This window comes from Panulirus ornatus, chromosome 14 (genome assembly GCF_036320965.1).
Source record: "Panulirus ornatus isolate Po-2019 chromosome 14, ASM3632096v1, whole genome shotgun sequence".
Taxonomy (NCBI): Eukaryota; Metazoa; Arthropoda; class Malacostraca; order Decapoda; family Palinuridae; genus Panulirus; species Panulirus ornatus.
The window spans coordinates 41,282,084-41,305,590 of NC_092237.1; the positions used below are offsets into that span (position 1 = coordinate 41,282,084).

The 23,507-nt window shown below is 41.0% G+C and overlaps 1 protein-coding gene across 1 annotated transcript in view; it reads left to right on the plus strand.

Annotated features, from left to right (window-relative positions):
- The window catches only part of LOC139753088 (uncharacterized), a 67,936-nt gene that overhangs the window by 22,092 nt on the left and 22,337 nt on the right, over window positions 1-23,507 (plus strand). The gene's annotated exons all lie outside the window — the stretch shown is intronic.

Here is a 23,507-nt window from a genome sequence, read left to right on the forward strand (position 1 = left end):
TATATATTGGAAAGAATCACAATTTCGTGCGTGGTCAAGTATATTCCTGTGAGTCCAAGGGGAAAATGAAACACGATAAGTTCCCAAGTGCACTTTCGTGTAATAATCACGTCATCAGGGAAGACACAAGAGAGAAATATAACAGTCGGTTGATATACAAAGAAGGGACGTAGCTAGGACGCCATTTGGCAAACATACCATTGTCCAAGACAGACAACGAACGTATCATAAACTTATTATGTGGAAAAGGTGCATTGTTTACAAATCTTATCAAAAATAAAGTTATCCAATTCGTATAGACCTTCACTAATGTTAAGATTATATCTTTTTTTGTATCTGATAATAGAAGATTCACTGATATTTCTCGTGCTAATAAAGTTAAGAGTTAATGACTGAGATGGCATTACTCCAGTAAATACAATGATCATAGTTTTTAATGTAATCAAACAAGGCATTTGATTCTTGTCCTGTTCTTATACTATATTCATGTTGCTTAAGTCTAAGAGAAAGATCCTTATCTGTCTGCCCAGCATAAAACTAATCTCAATTTCCATATGGCACTTTATAGATGCACCCAAGAGAATATTCTGGTGAGTTTCTGATTAAGATATTCTTTATAGTATCATTGTTAAAGGATTTAAGCAACATATAGAGTGAAGTGAAATTATCATTAAAAGAGAGAATTAAAAGATTCTTGGTGTCAATGGGAGGTTTCACTGATAAATCCCTTAAGTTAGCAAAAAAATAATTTTATAGAGTTGAGCCCAAACCACCCACTGATACCAAGAATCTTTTAGTTTTCCCTTTTGATAACAATTTTACTTCACTTCCCATTTTGCTTAAATACTTTAATATAAATGTTGCCTTCAGCAACAATGATACTATAAAGAATATCTTAATCAGGGACTCACCAGAAAATTCTCCGGTTGCATCTATAAAGTGCCATGGAGAAATTGTGATAAGTTTTATGTTGGTCAGACTAGTAAGGATATTTCTGTTAGACTTAAGCAACATGAAATATAGTATAGGAACAGGACAAGAATCAAATGCCTTGTTTAATCACGTTAAAAACCACGATCATCATACTGACTGGAGGAATGCCATCTCATTTATTAACTCTAACTCCAGTACCACGAGAAACATCATTGAATCTTCTATTACTGAATACACAAAGAATTATAATCTTAATGTTAGTGAAGATCTATACAAATTGGATAACTTTATTGTTGATAGAATTTGTAAACAATTTACCTTCTTGTCCACATAAGTTTATGATACGCTCGTTGTCTGTCTTGGAAAATCGCATGTTTACCAAATAGCGTCCTAGCGTCCCTTGTGTCTCCCATGATTATGTGATTATTACACGAAAGTGCACTTAGGAACTTATCGTGTTTCATTTTCCCTTGTACTCATACGAATATATTTTATTTGTATATCTATTACACTTTGTTGCTGTCTCCTGCGTTAGCGAGGTAGCGCAAGGAAACAGACTAAAGAATGGCCCAACCCACCCACATACACATGTATATACATGCACGTCCACACAAACACATCTACATACCTATACATCTTAACATATATATATATATATATATATATATATATATATATATATATATATATATATATATATATATATATATATATATATATATATATTCTTTTCTTTTAAACTATTTGCCATTTCCCGCGTTAGCGAGGTAGCGTTAAGAACAGAGGACTGGGCCTTTTTTGCAATATCCTCACCTGGCCCATATATATATATATAAATATATATATATATATATATATATATATATATATATATATATATATATATATATATATATATATATATATATATTATTTCATTTATATTTATTTTCCTTTGTCGCTGTCTCCCGCGTTAGCGAGGTAGCGCAAGGAAACAGACGAAAGAATGGCCCAACCCGCCCACATACACATGTATATACATACACGTCCACACACGCAAATATACATACCTATACATCTCAATGTACACATATATATACACACACAGACATATACATATATACACATGTACATAATTCATAATGTCTGCCTCTATTTGTTCCCATCGCCACCTCGCCACACATGGAATAACAACCCCTTCCCCCCTCATGTGTCCGAGTTAGCGCTAGGAAAAGACACCAAAGGCCCCATTTGTTCACACTCACTCTCTAGCTGTGATGTAATAATGCACCGAAACCACAGCTCCCTTTCCACATCCAGGCCCCACAGAACTTTCCATGGTTTACCCCAGACGCTTCACATTCCCTGGTTCAATCCATTGACAGCACGTCAATATATATATATATATATATATATATATATATATATATATATATATATATATATATATATATATATATATATATATATATTATTACATGACAGCTAGAGACTGAATGTGAACGAATGGGGCCTTTGTTGTCTTTTCCTAGCGCTACCTCGCACACATGCGGGGGGAGGGGGTTGTCATTCCATGTGTGGCCGGGTGGCGATGGGAATAAATAAAGGCAGACAGTATGAATTGTGTACTAGGGTATATATGTATGTGTCTCTCTGTGTATATATATGTGTACATTTAGATGTATAGATATGTATATTTGCGTGTGTGGACGTGTATGTATATACATGTATATGGGGGTGGGATGGGAGATTTCTTTCGTCTGTTTCCTTGCGCTACCTCGCAAACGCGGGAGACAGCGACAAAGCAAAATAATAATTCAAAGATATATATATATATATATATATATATATATATATATATATATATATATATATATATATATATATATATATATATATATATATATATATATATATATGTATGTATGTATATATATATATATATATATATATATATATATATATATATATATATATATATATATATATATATATATATATATATATATATATATATATTTTTTTTTTTTTTTACTTTGTCGCTGTCTCCCGCGTTTGCGAGGTAGCGCAAGGAAACAGACGAAAGAAATGGCCCAACCCCCCCCCCCCCACACACATGTATATACATACGTCCAGACACGCAAATATACATACCTACACAACTTTCCATGGTTTACCCCAGACGCTTCACATGCCTTGATTCAATCCACTGACAGCACGTCAACCCCGGTATACCACATCGCTCCAATTCACTCTATTCCTTGCCCTCCTTTCACCCTCCTGCATGTTCAGGCCCCGATCACACAAAATCTTTTTCACTCCATCTTTCCACCTCCAATTTGGTCTCCCTCGTCTCCTCGTTCCCTCCACCTCCGACACATATATCCTCTTGGTCAATCTTTCCTCACTCATTCTCTCCATGTGCCCAAACCACTTCAAAACACCCTCTTCTGCTCTCTCAACCACGCTCTTTTTATTTCCACACATCTCTCTTACCCTTACGTTACTCACTCGATCAAACCACCTCACACCACACATTGTCCTCAAACATCTCATTTCCAGCACATCCATCCTCCTGCGCACAACTCTATCCATAGCCCACGCCTCGCAACCATACAACATTGTTGGAACCACTATTCCTTCAAACATACCCATTTTTGCTTTCCGAGATAATGTTCTCGACTTCCACACATTCTTCAAGGCTCCCAGAATTTTCGCCCCCTCCCCCACCCTATGATCCACTTCCGCTTCCATGGTTCCATCCGCTGCCAGATCCACTCCCAGATATCTAAAACACTTCACTTCCTCCAGTTTTTCTCCATTCAAACTCACCTCCCAATTGACTTGACCCTCAACCCTACTGTACCTAATAATCTTGCTCTTATTCACATTTACTCTTAACTTTCTTCTTCCACACACTTTACCAAGCTCAGTCACCAGCTTCTGCAGTTTCTCACATTAATCAGCCACCAGCGCTGTATCATCAGCGAACAACAACTGACTCACTTCCCAAGCTCTCTCATCCCCAACAGACTTCATACTTGCCCCTCTTTCCAAAACTCTTGCATTTACCTCCCTAACAACCCCATCCATAAACAAATTAAACAACCATGGAGACATCACACACCCCTGCCGCAAACCTACATTCACTGAGAACCAATCACTTTCCTCTCTTCCTACACGTACACATGCCTTACATCCTCGATAAAAACTTTTCACTGCTTCTAACAACTTTCCTCCCACACCATATATTCTTAATACCTTCCACAGAGCATCTCTATCAACTCTATCATATGCCTTCTCCAGATCCATAAATGCTACATACAAATCCATTTGCTTTTCTAAGTATTTCTCACATACATTCTTCAAAGCAAACACCTGATCCACACATCCTCTACCACTTCTGAAACCACACTGCTCTTCCCCAATCTGATGCTCTGTACATGCCTTCACCCTCTCAATCAATACCCTCCCATATAATTTACCAGGAATACTCAACAAACTTATACCTCTGTAATTTGAGCACTCACTCTTATCCCCTTTGCCTTTGTACAATGGCACTATGCACGCATTCCGCCAATCCTCAGGCACCTCACCATGAGTCATACATACATTAAATAACCTTACCAACCAGTCAACAATACAGTCACCCCCTTTTTTAATAAATTCCACTGCAATACCATCCAAACCTACTGCCTTGCCGGCTTTCATCTTCCGCAAAGCTTTCACTACCTCTTCTCTGTTTACCAAATCATTTTCCCTAACCCTCTCACTTTGCACACCACCTCGACCAAAACACCCTATATCTGCCACTCTATCATCAAACACATTCAACAAACCTTCAAAATACTCACTCCATCTCCTTCTCACATCACCACTACTTGTTATCACCTCCCCATTTGCGCCCTTCACTGAAGTTCCCATTTGCTCCCTTGTCTTACGCACTTTATTTACCTCCTTCCAGAACATCTTTTTATTCTCCCTAAAATTTAATGATACTCTCTCACCCCAACTCTCATTTGCCCTTTTTTTCACCTCTTGCACCTTTCTCTTGACCTCCTGTCTCTTTCTTTTATACATCTCCCACTCAATTGCATTTTTTCCCTGCAAAAATCGTCCAAATGCCTCTCTCTTCTCTTTCACTAATACTCTTACTTCTTCATCCCACCACTCACTACCCTTTCTAATCAACCCACCTCCCACTCTTCTCATGCCACAAGCATCTTTTGCACACTCCATCACTGATTCCATAAATACATCCCATTCCTCCCCCACTCCCCTTTCTTCCATTGTTCTCACCTTTTTCCATTCTGTACTCAGTCTCTCCTGGTACTTCCTCACACAGGTCTCCTTCTCAAGCTCACTTACTCTCACCACCCTCTTCACCCCAACATTCACTCTTCTTTTCTGAAAACCCATACAAATCTTCACCTTAGCCTCCACAAGATAATGATCAGACATCCCTCCAGTTGCACCTCTCAGCACATAAACATCCAAAAGTCTCTCTTTCGCACGCCTGTCAATTAACACGTAATCCAATAACGCTCTCTGGCCATCTCTCCTACTTACATAAGTATACTTATGTATATCTCGCTTTTTAAACCAGGTATTCCCAATCATCAGTCCTTTTTCAGCATATAAATCTACAAGCTCTTCACCATTTCCATTTACAACACTGAACACCCCATGTATACCAATTATTCCCTCAACTGCCACATTACTCACCTTTGCATTCAAATCACCCATCACTATAACCCGGTCTCGTGCATCAAAACCACTAACACACTCATTCAGCTGCTCCCAAAACACTTGCCTCTCTTGATATTTCTTCTCATGCCCAGGTGCATATGCACCAATAATCACCCACCTCTCTCCATCAACTTTCAGTTTTACCCATATTAATCGAGAATTTACTTTCTTACACTCTATCACATACTCCCACAACTCCTGTTTCAGGAGTATTGCTACTCCTTCCCTTGCTCTTGTCCTTTCACTAACCCCTGACTTTACTCCCCAGACATTCCCAAACCACTCTTCCCCTTTACCCTTGAGCTTCGTTTCACTCAGAGCCAAAACATCCAGGTTCCTTTCGTCAAACATACTACCTATCTCTCCTTTTTTCACATCTTGGTTACATCCACACACATTTAGGCACCCCACTCTGAGCCTTCGAGGAGGATGAGCACTCCCCGCGTGACTCCTTCTTCTGTTTCCCATTTTAGAAAGTTAATACAAGGAGGGGAGGATTTCTGGCCCCCCGCTCCCGTCCCCTCTAGTCGCTTTCTACGACACGCGAGGAATACGTGGGAAGTATTCTTTCACCCCAATCCCCAGGGATAATATACATATATATATATACATATACACATACACACACATACACATACATACGCACATATACACACACACACACATACATATATATACATATGACAAATGTAAGAAACAATTATATATATATATATATATATATATATATATATATATATATATATATATATATATATATATATATATATATATATATATATATATATATATATATATATATAGACTTCCCAGAACTTTTTTAAAGGGGAAGTAAATGTTTATAGTTGTGTTACTGGAGTGATAGTTTTCATACATGGTGCTTTGACAAGAAAATAGTGAAATTGGAAAAAATGTAGCTTAGACATTGAAGCTTATTGATACAGTGGTCAAATTGATGAGAACTACTATTGACGTTTGTGTAAATAAATTATACATTTCCTTTTTCCATAGCCAGAGGTTGAACCATTATGTTACATACATTTTTTCATTTCATTTCAAGCTAGAAGTTTCAGTTTTCTAAATTGTTTCTTACATTTTTCATATGTATATATATGTATGTGTGTGTGTGTATATGTGCGTGTGTATGTGTATGTGTGTGTATGTGTATATATGTATATATATATTATCCCTGGGGAACGGCGTGAAAGAATACTTCCCACGCATTCCTCGCGTGTCGTAGAAAGCGACTAGAGGGGACGGGAGCGGGGGGCCAGAAATCCTCCCCTCCTTTTATTTTTTTAACTTTCTAAAATGGGAAACAGAAGAAGGAGTCACGCGGGGAGTGCTCATCCTCCTCGAAGGCTCAGATTGGGGTGCCTAAATGTGTGTAGATGTAACCAAGATGTGAAAAAAGGAGAGATAGGTAGTATGTTTGAGGAAAGGAACCTGGATGTTTTGGCTCTGAGTGAAACGAAGCTCAAGGGTAAAGGGGAAGAGTGGTTTGGGAATGTCTTGGGAGTAAAGTCAGAGGTTAGTGAGAGGACAAGAGCAAGGGAAGGAGTAGCAGTACTCCTGAAACAGGAGTTGTGGGAGTATGTGATAGAATGTAAGAAAGTAAATTCTCGATTAATATGGGTAAAACTGAAAGTTGATGGAGAGAGATGGGTGATTATTGGTGCATATGCACCTGGGCATGAGAAGAAAGATCATGAGAGGCAAGTGTTTTGGGAGCAGCTGAATGAGTGTGTTAGTGGTTTTGATGCACGAGACCGGGTTATAGTGATGGGTGATTTGAATGCAAAGGTGAGTAATGTGGCAGTTGAGGGAATAATTGGTATACATGGGGTGTTCAGTGTTGTAAATGGAAATGGTGAAGAGCTTGTAGATTTATGTGCTGAAAAAGGACTGATGATTGGGAATACCTGGTTTAAAAAGCGAGATATACATAAGTATACTTATGTAAGTAGGAGAGATGGCCAGAGAGCGCTATTGGATTACGTGTTAATCGACAGCCGCGCGAAAGAGAGACTTTTGGATGTTAATGTGCTGAGAGGTGCAACTGGAGGGATGTCTGATCATTATCTTGTGGAGGCTAAGGTGAAGATTTGTATGGGTTTTCAGAAAAGAAGAGTGAATGTTGGGGTGAAGAGGGTGGTGAGAGTAAGTGAGCTTGGGAAGGAGACTTGTGTGAGGAAGTACCAGGAGAGACTGAGTACAGAATGGAAAAAGGTGAGAAAAATGGAAGTAAGGGGAGTGGGGGAGGAATGGAATGTATTTAGGGAATCAGTGATGGATTGCGCAAAAGATGCTTGTGGCATGAGAAGAGTGGGAGGTGGGTTGATTAGAAAGGGTAGTGAGTGGTGGGATGAAGAAGTAAGAGTATTAGTGAAAGAGAAGAGAGAGGCATTTGGACGATTTTTGCAGAGAAAAAATGCAATTGAGTGGGAGATGTATAAAAGAAAGAGACTGGAGGTCAAGAGAAAGGTGCAAGAGGTGAAAAAAAGGGCAAATGAGAGTTGGGGTGAGACAGTATCATTAAATTTTAGGGAGAATAAAAAGATGTTCTGGAAGGAGGTAAATAAAGTGCGTAAGACAAGAGAGCAAATGGGAACTTCAGTGAAGGGCGCAAATGGGGAGGTGATAAGAAGTAGTGGTGATGTGAGAAGGAGATGGAGTGAGTATTTTCAAGGTTTGTTGAATGTGTTTGATGATAGAGTGGCAGATATAGGGTGTTTTGGTCGAGGTGGTGTGCAAAGTGAGAGGGTTAGGGAAAATGATTTGGTAAACAAAGAAGAGGTAGTAAAAGCTTTGCGGAAGATGAAAGCCGGCAAGGCAGCAGGTTTGGATGGTATTGCAGTGGAATTTATTAAAAAAGGGGGTGACTGTATTGTTGACTGGTTGGTAAGGTTATTTAATGTATGTATGACTCATGGTGAGGTGCCTGAGGATTGGCGGAATGCGTGCATAGTGCCATTGTACAAAGGCAAAGGGGATAAGAGTGAGTGCTCAAATTACAGAGGTATAAGTTTGTTGAGTATTCCTGGTAAATTATATGGGAGGGTATTGATTGAGAGGGTGAAGGCATGTACAGAGCATCAGATTGGGGAAGAGCAGTGTGGTTTCAGAAGTGGTAGAGGATGTGTGGATCAGGTGTTTGCTTTGAAGAATGTATGTGAGAAATACTTAGAAAACCAAATGGATTTTGTACGAAGCATTTATGGATCTGGAGAAGGCATATGATAGAGTTGATAGAGATGCTCTGTGGAAGGTATTAAGAATATATGGTGTGGGAGGCAAGTTGTTAGAAGCAGTGAAAAGTTTTTATCGAGGATGTAAGGCATGTGTACGTGTAGGAAGAGAGGAAAGCGATTGGTTCTCAGTGAATGTAGGTTTGCGGCAAGGGTGTGTGATGTCTCCATGGTTGTTTAATTTGTTTATGGATGGGGTTGTTAGGGAGGTAAATGCAAGAGTTTTGGAAAGAGGGGCAAGTATGAAGTCTGTTGGGGATGAGAGAGCTTGGGAAGTGAGTCAGTTGTTGTTCGCTGATGATACAGCGCTGGTGGCTGATTCATGTGAGAAACTGCAGAAGCTGGTGACTGAGTTTGGTAAAGTGTGTGAAAGAAGAAAGTTAAGAGTAAATGTGAATAAGAGCAAGGTTATTAGGTACAGTAGGGTTGAGGGTCAAGTCAATTGGGAGGTGAGTTTGAATGGAGAAAAACTGGAGGAAGTGAAGTGTTTTAGATATCTGGGAGTGGATATGGCAGCGGATGGAACCATGGAAGCGGAAGTGGATCATAGGGTGGGGGAGGGGGCGAAAATTCTGGGAGCCTTGAAGAATGTGTGGAAGTCGAGAACATTATCTCGGAAAGCAAAAATGGGTATGTTTGAAGGAATAGTGGTTCCAACAATGTTGTATGGTTGCGAGGCGTGGGCTATGGATGGAGTTGTGCGCAGGAGGATGGATGTGCTGGAAATGAGATGTTTGAGGACAATGTGTGGTGTGAGGTGGGTTTGATCGAGTAAGTAACGTAAGGGTAAGAGAGATGTGTGGAAATAAAAAGAGCGTGGTTGAGAGAGCAGAAGAGGGTGTTTTGAAATGGTTCGGGCACATGGAGAGAATGAGTGAGGAAAGATTGACCAAGAGAATATGTGTGTCGGAGGTGGAGGGAACGAGGAGAAGAGGGAGACCAAATTGGAGGTGGAAAGATGAAGTGAAAAAGATTTTGTGTGATCGGGGCCTGAACATGCAGGAGGGTGAAAGGAGGGCAAGGAATAGAGTGAATTGGAGCGATGTGGTATACCGGGGTTGACGTGCTGTCAGTGGATTGAATCAAGGCATGTGAAGCGTCTGGGGTAAACCATGGAAAGCTGTGTAGGTATGTATATTTGCGTGTGTGGACGTATGTATGTACATGTGTTTGGGGGTGGGTTGGGCCATTTCTTTCGTCTGTTTCCTTGCGCTACCTCGCAAACGCGGGAGACAGCGACAAAGCAAAAAAAAAAAAAAAAAATATATATATATATATATATATATATATATATATATATATATATATATATATATATATATATATATATATATACATACATATATATTTTTTTTTTTTTTTGCTTTATCGCTGTCTCCCGCGCTTGCGAGGTAGCGCAAGGAAACAGACGAAAGAAATGGCCCAACCCACCCCCATACACATGTATATACATACGTCCACACACGCAAATATACATACCTACACAGCTTTCCATGGTTTACCCCAGACGCTTCACATGCCCTGATTCAATCCACTGACAGCACGTCAACCCCGGTATACCACATCGATCCAATTCACTCTATTCCTTGCCCTCCTTTCACCCTCCTGCATGTTCAGGCCCCGATCACACAAAATCTTTTTCACTCCATCTTTCCACCTCCAATTTGGTCTCCCACTTCTCCTCGTTCCCTCCACTTTCGACACATATATCCTCTTCGTCAATCTTTCCTCACTCATTCTCTCCATGTGCCCAAACCATTTCAAAACATCCTCTTCTGCTCTCTCAACCACGCTCTTTTTATTTCCACACATCTCTCTTACCCTTACGTTACTTACTCGATCAAACCACCTCACACCACACATTGTCCTGAAACATCTCATTTCCAGCACATCCATCCTCCTGCGCACAACTCTATCCATAGATCACACTTCGCAAACATACAACATTGTTGGAACCACTATTTCTTCAAACATACCCATTTTTGCTTTCCGAGATAATGTTCTCGACTTCCACACATTCATCAAGGCTCCCAGAATTTTCGCCCCCTCCCCCACACTATGATCCACTTCCGCTTCCATGGCTCCATCCGCTGCCAGATCCACTCCCAGATATCTAAAACACTTCACTTCCTCCAGTTTTTCTCCATTCAAACTTACCTCGCAATTGACTTGACCCTCAACCCTACTGTACCTAATAATCTTGCTCTTATTCACATTTACTCTTAACTTTCTTCTTTCACACACTTTACCAAACTCAGTCACCAGCTTCTGCAGTTTCTCACATGAATCAGCCACCAGCGCTGTATCATCAGCGAACAACAACTGATTCACTTCCCAAGCTCTCTCATCCCCAACAGACTTCATACTTGCCCCTCTTTCCGAAACTCTTGCATTCACCTCCCTAACAACCCCATCCATAAACAAATTAAACAACCGTGAAGACATCACACACCCCTGCCGCAAACCTACATTCACTGAGAACCAATCACTTTCCTCTCTTCCTACACGTACACATGCCTTACATCCTCGATAAAAACTTTTCACTGCTTCTAACAACTTGCCTCCCACACCATATATTCTTAATACCTTCCACAGAGCATCTCTATCAACTCTGTCATATGCCTTCTCCAGATCCATAAATGCTACACACAAATCCATTTGGTTTTCTAAGTATTTCTCACATACATTCTTCAAAGCAAACACCTGATCCACACATCCTCTAACACTTCTGAAACCACACTGCTCTTCGCCAATCTGATGCTCTGTACATGCCTTCACCCTCTCAATCAATATCCTCCCATATAATTTACCAGCAAACTTACACCTTATACTCAACAAACTTACACCTTATAGCTTATAAATATATATATATATTTTTTTTTTTTTTGCTTTGTCGCTGTCTCCCGCGTTTGCGAGGTAGCGCAAGGAAACAGACGAAAAAAATGGCCCAACCCCCCCCCCCATACACATGTATATACATACGTCCACACACGCAAATATACATATCTACACAGCTTTCCATGGTTTACCCCAGACGCTTCACATGCCCTGATTCAACCCACTGACAGCACGTCAACCCCGGTATACCACATCGATCCAATTCACTCTATTCCTTGCCCTCCTTTCACCCTCTTGCATGTTCAGGCCCCGATCACACAAAATCTTTTTCACTCCATCTTTCCACCTCCAATTTGGTCTCCCACTTCTCCTCGTTCCCTCCACCTCCGACAAATATATCCTCCTCGTCAATCTTACCTCATCCATTCTCTCCATGTGCCCAAACCATTTCAAAACACCCTCTTCTGCTCTCTCAACCACGCTCTTTTTATTTCCACACATCTCTCTTACCCTTACGTTACTTACTCGATCAAACCACCTCACACCACACATTGTCCTCAAACATCTCATTTCCAGCACATCCATCCTCCTGCGCACAGCTCTATCCATAGCCCACGCCTCGCAACCATACAACATTGTTGGAACCACTATTCCTTCAAACATACCCATTTTTGCTTTCCGAGATAATGTTCTCGACTTCCACACATTCTTCAAGGCTCCCAGAATTTTCGCCCCCTCCCCCACCCTATGATCCACTTCCGCTTCCATGGCTCCATCCGCTGCCAGATCCACTCCCAGATATCTAAAACACTTTACTTCCTCCAGTTTTTCTCCATTCAAACTTACCTCCCAATTGACTTGACCCTCAACCCTACTGTACCTAATAACCTTGCTCTTATTCACATTTACTCTTAACTTTCTTCTTTCACACACTTTACCAAACTCAGTCACCAGCTTCTGCAGTTTCTCACATGAATCAGCCACCAGCGCTGTGTCATCAGCGAACAACAACTGACTCACTTCCCAAGCTCTCTCATCCACAACATATATATATATACAGGCAGAAGACTAATAATCATTAACAAAAACATGTGAATAGACATGAAGCTCTTCATCTTCTTCTATGGAACTGATCGATACACTGAGAATTTGGCTAATGCTAGGGTATATAATTACTTGCCCTAGGATTCTCTCCTATCTCTACGAGGCTCATGATGCACTCAGGAAGCTGACCACACCCACTGGTCAGAACCATGTGAAAAAGTGTTGTGATGTATGTATGTCTACGTGTTTGGAGTTTTGGGCAAATGAGCAGTAAGTGCTAAGTGTATTTTTTATGGTAGCTGCACCTTAGGTATGAAGTGTCTTGAGATATGATGAAATTGCATTCATAGTGTCATCATGATGGGTGATGTCCAGAGCAAAGATGAGGAAAAGAGATACATGTAAGTTTGGGGAGTGTGGATTCTGATAAATATATGTCTGGTGGGTTGGAGTTTCAGATTGAGTTTAGGAGGTCAGCTGTTTTGCGCCTGTCGGGTTACCTCAGTATGTACGTGTTTTGTCAGTGTTATATTTGTTGCGGGTGGGGAGGATCTGTGAGTACAAGATACTTAAGTTATATATATATATATATATATATATATATATATATATATATATATATATATATATATATATATATATATGGAATGAGTATTTTGAAGGTTTGTTGAATGTGTCTGATGACAGAGTAGCAGATATAGGGTGTTTGGGTCGAGGTGGTGTGCAAAGTGAGAGGGTTAGGGAAAATGATTTGGTAAACAGAGAAGAGGTAGTAAAAGCTTTGCGGAAGATGAAAGCCGGCAAGGCAGCAGGTTTGGATGGTATTGCAGTGGAAATTATTAAAAAAGGGGGTGACTGTATTGTTGACTGGTTGGTAAGGTTATTTAATGTATGTATGACTCATGGTGAGGTGCCTGAGGATTGGCGGAATGCGTGCATAGTGCCATTGTACAAAGGCAAAGGGGATAAGAGTGAGTGCTCAAATTACAGAGGTATAAGTTTGTTGAGTATTCCTGGTAAATTATATGGGAGGGTATTGATTGAAAGGGTGAAGGCATGTACAGAGCATCAGATTGGGGAAGAGCAGTGTGGTTTCAGAAGTGGTAGAGGATGTGTGGATCAGGTGTTTGCTTTGAAGAATGTATGTGAGAAATACTTAGAAAAGCAAATGGATTTGTATGTAGCATTTATGGATCTGGAGAAGGCATATGATAGAGTTGATAGAGATGCTCTGTGGAAGGTATTAAGAATATATGGTGTGGGAGGCAAGTTGTTAGAAGCAGTGAAAAGTTTTTATCGAGGATGTAAGGCATGTGTACGTGTAGGAAGAGAGGAAAGTGATTGGTTCTCAGTGAATGTAGGTTTGCGGCAGGGGTGTGTGATGTCTCCATGGTTGTTTAATTTGTTTATGGGTGGGGTTGTTAGGGAGGTAAATGCAAGAGTCTTGGAAAGAGGGGCAAGTATGAAGTCTGTTGGGGATGAGAGAGCTTGGGAAGTGAGTCAGTTGTTGTTCGCTGATGATACAGCGCTGGTGGCGGATTCATGTGAGAAACTGCAGAAGCTGGTGACGGAGTTTGGTAAAGTGTGTGGAAGAAGAAAGTTAAGAGTAAATGTGAATAAAAGCAAGGTTATTAGGTACAGTAGGGTTGAGGGTCAAGTCAATTGGGAGGTGAGTTTGAATGGTGAAAAAACTGAAGGAAGTGAAGTGTTTTAGATATCTGGGAGTGGATCTGTCAGCGGACGGAACCATGGAAGCGGAAGTGGATCATAGGGTGGGGGAGGGGGCGAAAATTTTGGGAGCCTTGAAAAATGTGTGGAAGTCGAGAACATTATCCCGGAAAGCAGAAATGGATATGTTTGAAGGAATAGTAGTTCCAACAATGTTGTATGGTTGCGAGGCGTGGGCTATGGATAGAGTTGTGCGCAGGAGGATGGATGTGCTGGAAATGAGATGTTTGAGGACAATGTGTGGTGTGAGGTGGTTTGATCGAGTAAGTAACGTAAGGGTAAGAGAGATGTGTGGAAATAAAAAGAGCGTGGTTGAGAGAGCAGAAGAGGGTGTTTTAAAATGGTTTGGGCACATGGAGAGAATGAGTGAGGAAAGATTGACCAAGAGGATATATGTGTCGGAGGTGGAGGGAACGAGGAGAAGAGGGAGACCAAATTGGAGGTGGAAAGATGGAGTGAAAAAGATTTTGTGTGATCGGGGCCTGAACATGCAGGAGGGTGAAAGGAGGGCAAGGAATAGAGTGAATTGGAGCGATGTGGTATACAGGGGTTGACGTGCTGTCAGTGGATTGAATCAAGGCATGTGAAGCGTCCGGGGTAAACCATGGAAAGCTGTGTAGGTATGTATATTTGTGTGTGTGGACGTGTGTATGTGCATGTGTATGGGGGGGGTTGGGACATTTCTTTCGTCTGTTTCCTTGCGCTACCTCGCAAACGCGGGAGACAGCGACAAAGTATAAAAAAAAAAAAAAAAAAATATATATATATATATATATATATATATATATATATATATATATATATATATATATATATATATATATATATATATATATATATATATATATATATATATATATATATATATATATATATATATATATATATATATATATATATATATATATATAGATATATGTATTTACATAAATATATATATATATATATATATATATATATATATATATATATATATATATGTGTGTGTGTGTGTGTGTGTGTGTACGTGTAGGAAGAGAGGAAAGTGACTGGTTCTCAGTGAATGTAGGTTTGCGGCAGGGGTGTGTGATGTCTCCATGGTTTTTTAATTTGTTTATGGATGGGGTTGCTAGGGAGGTAAATGCAAGAGTTTTGGAAAGAGGGGCAAGTATGAAGTCTGTTGGGGATGAGAGAGCTTGGGAAGTGAGTCAGTTGTTTTTCGCTGATGATACAGCGCTGGTGGCTGATTCATGTGAGAAACTGCAGAAGCTGGTGACTGAGTTTGGTAAAGTGTGTGAAAGAAGAAAGTTAAGAGTAAATGTGAATAAGAGCAAGGTAATTAGGTACAGTAGGGTTGAGGGTCAAGTCAATTGGGAGGTAAGTTTGAATGGAGAAAAACTGGAGGAAGTAAAGTGTTTTAGATATCTGGGAGTGGATCTGGCAGCGGATGGAACCATGGAAGCGAAAGTGGATCATAGGGTGGGGGAGGGGGCGAAAATCCTGGGAGCCTTGAAGAATGTGTGGAAGTCGAGAACATTATCTCGGAAAGCAAAAATGGGTATGTTTGAAGGAATAGTGGTTCCAACAATGTTGTATGGTTGCGAGGCGTGGGCTATGGATAGAGTTGTGCGCAGGAGGATGGATGTGCTGGAAATGAGATGTTTGTGGACAATGTGTGGTGTGAGGTGGTTTGATCGAGTAAGTAACGTAAGGGTAAGAGAGATGTGTGGAAATAAAATGAGGGTGGTTGAGAGAGCAGAAGAGGGTGTTTTGAAATGGTTTGGGCACATGGAGAGAATGAGTGAGGAAAGATTGACCAAGAGGATATATGTGTCGGAGGTGGAGGGAAGGAGGAGAAGTGGGAGACCAAATTGGAGGTGAAAAGATGGAGTGAAAAAGATTTTGTGTGATCGGGGCCTGAACATGCAGGAGGGTGAAAGGAGGGCAAGGAATAGAGTGAATTGGATCGATGTGGTATACCGGGGTTGACGTGCGGTCAGTGGATTGAATCAGGGCATGTGAAGCGTCTGGGGTGAACCATGGAAAGCTGTGTAGGTATGTATATTTGCGTGTGTGGACGTATGTATATACATGTGTATGGGGGTGGGTCGGGCCATTTCTTTCGTCTGTTTCCTTGCGCTACCTCGCAAACGCGGGAGACAGCGACAAAGCAAAAAAAAAAAAATAAATAAAAAAAAAAAAATATATATATATATATATATATATATATATATATATATATATATATATATATATATATATATATATATATATATATATATATATATATTTATATACATATATATATATATATCCCTGGGGATCAGAGATAAAAACCATTTCCCAAGTATATCCCGCGTGTCGTAGAAGGCGACTAAAGCGGGCGGGAACATTGGGCTGGAAATCCAACCTCTCTTCGTATTTCATTGGCTGAAAAGGGAAACAGAAGGATTCGAGCGGGGAGTGCTCAGTCTCCTACAAGGGTGAGACTTGGTTGTCTGAATGTGTGTGGAAGAAAGGAGAGATATGTAGTATGTCCTTGGAAGTAACCTGGATATTCTTGCTCTGAGAGAAACAAAGCTCAAGGTTTAAAAAGGAGAGTGGTTTCGGAATGTCATGGGAGTAATGTCAGGGGTTGGTGAGAGGAGAAGGGCTAAATATGGAGTAGCACTACTCCTGTAGCAGGATTTGTGCGAGTACGTGATAGAGTGTAAGAAAGTAAATCCTAGATTGATGTGGGTGAAGCTGAAAGTGGATGGAGAGAGATTGGTGATTATTGGTTCCTATACACCTGGCCATGAGAAGAAAGATCATGAGATGCAAGTGTTTTGGGAGCAGCTGAGTGCGTGTGTCAGCAGCTTTGATGCACGAGACTGGGTTATAGTGATGGGTGATTAAAATGCAAAGATGATTAACGTGGCAGTTGGAGGTTAATTGGTGTATAAGGATTATTCAGTGTTGCAAATGGAAAATCTGGTGAAGAGCTTGTTGATTTGTGTGCTGAAAAAAGTCTGGTGATTGGGAGTATACGTTCATGAATAGTAAAGATGGTCAAAGGGCATTATTGCATTACGTGTTAATTGAAAGGCGTGTAAAAGAGAGACTCTTGGATGTTCATGTGCTGAGAGGGATAGCTGGAGGGATGTCTGATCACTATCTTGTGGAGGCAAGGGTGAAGATTTGTAGAGGTTTTCAAAAAGAAGAGAGAATGTTGGGGAGAAGATAGTGGTGAGAGTAAGTGAGCTTGGAAAAGAGATTTGTGGGAGGAATTAGCAGGAGAGATTGAGTGTTGAATGGCAAAAGGTGAAAACAAATGACGTGATGGGAGTGAGTGAAGAATGGGATGTACTTAGGGAAGCATTGATGGCTTGCGCAAAGGATTCATGTGGCATGAGAAACGTGGTAGATGGGCAGATTAGAAAGGGTAGTGAGTGGTGGAATGAAGGTGCAAAGTTGTTACTGAAAGAGAAGAGAGAGGCGTTTGGACCATGCCTTCAAGGAAGGAGTGCAAATTACTAGTAGTTGTATGAAAGAAAGCGGCCGGAGGTCAAGAGAAAGGTGCAAGGGTTGAAAAGAGGGCAAATGAGGGTTGGGGTGACAAAGTATCGTTAAACATCAGGGAGAACAAAATATGCTTTGTAAGGTGGTAAATAACGTGCGTAAGACAAGAGAGCAAATGGGAACATCGGTGAAGGGAGCAAGTGGGGAAGTAACAACAGGTAGTGTTGAAGTAGATGGAGTGAGTATTTTGAAGGTTTATTGAATGTGTCTGGTGATAGAGAAGCAGATATGGGTTGTTTTGGTCGGGGTGGAGTGCAAAGTGAGAGGATCGGGGAGAATTGCTTGGTAAAGAGAGAAGAGGTAGGGAAACCTTTGCGGAAGATGAAATCCGGCAAGGCGGTAAATTTGGATGTAATTGCAAAGAAATTTATTAAAAAAGGTGGTGATTGTGTTGTTGACTGGTTGGTAAGGATATTCAATGTATGTATGGACCATGGTGAAGTGCCTGAGGATTGGCGGAATGCATAGTGCCATTGTACAAAGGCAAAGGTTAGAAAGGTAAGTGTTCAAAGTACAGAGGCATAAGTTTGTTGAGTATTCCTGGGAAATTGAATGGGAGGGTATTGATTGAGAATGTGAAGGCATGTACAGAGCATCAGACTGGGGAACAGCAGTGTTGCTTCAGAAATCGTAGAGGATGTGTGGATCAGGTGTTTGCTTTGAAGAATGTGTGTGAGAAATACTTAGAAAAACAGATGGATTTGCATGTAGCACTTATGGATCTGGAGAAGGCATATTATAGGGTTAATAGAAATGCTTTGTAGAAGGCCTTAAGAGTATATGGTGTGGGAGGTAAGTTGTTAGAAGCAGTGAAAAGTTTTTATCAAGGATCTAAAGCATGTGTTCGAGTAGGAAGTGAGAAGTGTGATTGGTTCCCAGTGTATGTGGGTCTGCGGTAGGGGTGCGTGATGTCTCCATGGTTGTTTAATTTTGGAGGGAGGGTCGAGTATGCAGCCTGTTGTGGATGAGAGGGTTTGGGAAGTGAGTCATTTATTGTTCGCCGATGATACAGCTGTAGTGGCTGATTCGAGTGAGATACTGCAGAGGTTGGTGACTGTGTTTGGAAAGTGTGTGAAAGGAGAAAGTTGAGAGTAGCTGCGAATAACAGCGGTTATTAGGTTCAGTAGGGTTGAGGGATGAATTTGAATGGAGAAAAATTGGAGGAAGTGAAGTGTTTTAGTTATCTGGGAGTGGACTTTGCAGCGAATGGAACCATGGAAGCGGAAGTGAGTCACAGGGTGGGAGAGGGGGCGAAGGTTCTGGGAGCGATGAAGAAAGCGCGGAGGGAGAGAGCTTTATCTCGGAGATTAAAATTGGTTATGTTAAGGAGGCGGGAGTACTACTGCAGGCTATGATCACCCCTAAAAGAGAAATGACTATTCGTATATTATGTACTCGAATACTCTTCATCTGACGTTGGTGAGCAACGGGGTCTCCACTGGTCATCTCCCATAGGCTCACACAACCAGCAGATAGCCTTGGGTTCCGGGTTTGATCCTGGCTATTAGAGGTTATTATTATTATTTTTTTATTCTGCTTTGTCGCTGTCTCCCGCGTTTGCGAGGTAGCGCAAGGAAACAGACGAAAGAAATGGCCCAACCCACCCCCCTATACACAATGTATGTACATACACGTCCACACACGCAAATATACATACCTATACATCTCAATGTACACATATATGTTATATGGTAGTGCGTGTTCATATGCCCACAGGAAACAGCACTGCCACCCCTCTGTCTCAGCAAGGTAGCGCCAGGGAATAGTCGAAGAAAGGGTATATCTGTTCACATCCACACACGAGCTGGGTGAGAACGTGATTTTAGATTTGACAGAATCTGTAGTACGAGACCGAAAACGTGGAAAATTTAGGTAAGTGCAAAGGCTTTCTTATTTCTATTCTATCTTATCTTTTTTGTATCAAAGAGACGATAGTAGCTTAAAACTAGTTTAATGATCTGAGATATCCATATAAATCTGAATGTAGAGCGCACTGGCCATTAGATTAATATATATGAATATATATATATATATATTCCTATTATCACTGCGGATAGGGGAGAGAGAATACTTCCCACGCATTCCTCACGTGTCGTAGAAGGCGACTAAGGGGGACGGGAACGGGGGGCTAGAAACCCTCCCCTCCTTGTATTTCAACTTTCTAAAAGGAGAAACAGAAGAAGGAATCACGCAGGGAGTGCTCATCCTCCTCGAAGGCTGAGATTGGGGTGTCTAAATGTGTGTGGATGTAACCAAGATGAGAAAAAGGCGAGATAGGTAGTATGTTTAAGGAAAGGAACCTGGATGTTTTGGCTCTGAGTGAAACGAGGCTCAAGGGTAAAGGGGAAGAGTGGTTTGGGAATGTCTTGGGAGTAAAGTCAGGGGTTAGTGAGAGGAGAAGAGCAAGGGAAGGAGTAGCACTACTCCTGAAACAGGAGTGGTGGGAGTATGTGATAGAGTGTAAGAAAGCCAATTCTAGATTGATATGGGTAAAACTGAAAGTTGATGGAGAGAGATGGGTGATTATTGGTGCATATGCACCTGAGCATGAGAAGAAAGATCATGAGAGGCAAGTGTTTTAGGATCAGCTGAGTGAGTGTGTTAATAGTTTTGATGCACGAGACCGGGTTATAGTGATGGGGGATTTGAATGCAAAGGTGAGTAATATGGCAGTTGAGGGAATAATTGGTGTACATGGGGTGTTCAGTGTTGTAAATGGAAATGGTGAAGAGCTTGTAGATTTATGTGCTGAAAAAGACTCATTTTTACTTTCCGAGATAATGTTCTCGACTTCCACACATTCTTCAAGGCTCCCAGGATTTTCGCCCCCTCCTCCACCCTATGATTCACTTCCGCTTCCATGGTCCCATCCGCTGCCAGATCCACTCCCAGATATCTAAAACACTTTACTACCTCCAGTTTTTCTCCATTCAAACTTACCTCCCAATTAACTTGACCCTCAACCCTACTGTACCTAATAACTTTGCTCTTATTCACATTTACTTTTAATTTTCTTCTTTCACAAACTCAGTCACCATCTTCAGCAGTTTCTCACATGAATCAGCCACCAGCGCTGTATCATCAGCGAACAACAACTGACTCACTTCCCAAGCTCTCTCATCCACAACAGACTTCATACTTGCCCCTCTTTCCAAAACTCTTGCATTCATCTCCCTAACAACCCCATCCATAAACAAATTAAACAACCATGGAGACATCACACACCCCTGCCGCAAACCTACATTCACTGAGAACCAATCACTTTCCTCTCTTCCTACACGTACACATGCCTTACATCCTCGATAAAAACTTTTTACTGCTTCTAACAACTTGCCTCCCACACTATATATTCTTAGTACCTTCCACAGAGCATCTCTATCAACTCTATCAAATGCCTTCTCCAGATCCATAAATGCTACATACAAATCTATTTGCTTTTCTAAGTATTTCTCACATACGTTCTTCAAAGCAAACACATGATCCACACATCCTCTACCACTTCTGAAACCACATTGCTCTTCTCCAATCTGATGCTCTGTACATGCCTTCACTCTCTCAATCAATACCCTCCCATATAATTTACCAGGAATACTCAACAAACTTATACCTCTGTAATTTGAGCACTCACTTCTATCCCCTTTGCCTTTGTACAATGGCACTATGCATGCATTCGGCCAATCCTCAGGCACGTCACCATGAATCATACATACATTAAATAACCTCAAGAACCAGTCAACAATACAGTCACCCCCTTTTTTAATAGATTCCACTGCAACACCATCCAAACTCGCCGCCTTGCCGGCTTTCATCTTCCACAAAGCTTTTACTACCTCTTCTCTGTTTACCAAATCATTCTCCCTATCCCTCTCACTTTGTACACCACCTCGACCAAAACACCCTATATCTGCCACTCTATCATCAAACACATTCAACAAACCTTCAAAATACTCGCTCCATCTCCTTCTCACATCACCACTACTTGTTATCACCTCCCCATTAGCCCCCTTCACTGATGTTCCCATTTGTCCCTTGTCTTACGCACTTTATTTACTTCCTTCCAAAACACCTTTTTATTCACCCTAAAATTCAATGATACTCTCTCACCCCAACTCTCATTTGCCCTCTTTTCACCTCCTGCACCTTTATCTTGTCCTTCTGCCTCTTTGTTTTATACATTTCCCAGTCATTTGCATTATTTCCTTACAAAAACCGTCCAAATGCCTCTCCCTTCTCTTTCCCTAATAATCTCACTTCTTCACCCCACCACTCATTACCCTTTCTAATCTGCCCACCTCCCACGCTTCTCATGCCACAAGTATCTTTTGCGCAAGCCATCACTGCTTCCTTAAATACATCCCATTCCTCCCCCACTCCCTTTACGTCCTTTGTTCTCTCCTCCACAAGATAATGATCAGACATCCCTCCAGTTGCACCTCTCAGCACATCAACATCCACAAGTCTCTCTTTCGCGCGCTTATCAATTAACACGTAACTCTGACCATCTCTCCTACTTACATACGTATACTTATGTATATCTCTCTTTTTAATCCAAGTATTCCCAATCAACAGTCCTTTTTCAGCACATAAATCTACAAGCTCTTCACCATTTCCATTTACAACACTGAACACCCCATGTACACCAATTATTCCCTCAACTGCCATATTACTCACCTTTGCATTCAAATCCCCCATCACTATAACCCGGTCTCGTGCATCAAAACTATTAACACACTCACTCAGCTGATCCCAAAACACATGCCTCTCATGATCTTTCTTCTCATGCCCAGGTGCATATGCACCAATAATCACCCTTCTCTCTCCATCAACTTTCAGTTTTACCCATATCAATCTAGAATTGGCTTTCTTACACTCTATCACATACTCCCACCACTCCTGTTTCAGGAGTAGTGCTACTCCTTCCCTTGCTCTTCTCCTCTCACTAACCCCTGACTTTACTCCCAAGACATTCCCAAACCACTCTTCCCCTTTACCCTTGAGCCTCGTTTCACTCAGAGCCAAAACATCCAGGTTCCTTTCCTTAAACATACTACCTATCTCGCCTTTTTCTCATCTTGGTTACATCCACACACATTTAGACACCCCAATCTCAGCCTTCGAGGAGGATGAGCACTCCCTGCGTGATTCCTTCTTCTGTTTCTCCTTTTAGAAAGTTAAAATACAAGGAGGGGAGGGTTTCTAGCCCCCCGTTCCCGTCCCCCTTAGTCGCCTTCTACGACACGTGAGGAATGCGTGGGAAGTATTCTCTCTCCCCTATCCGCAGTGATAATAGGAATATATATACATATATTCATATATATTAATCTAATGGCCAGTGCGCTCTACATTCAGATTTATATGGATATCTCAGATCATTAAACTAGTTTTAAGCTACTATCGTCTCTTTAATACAAAAAAGATAAGATAGAATAGAAATAAGAAAGCCTTTGC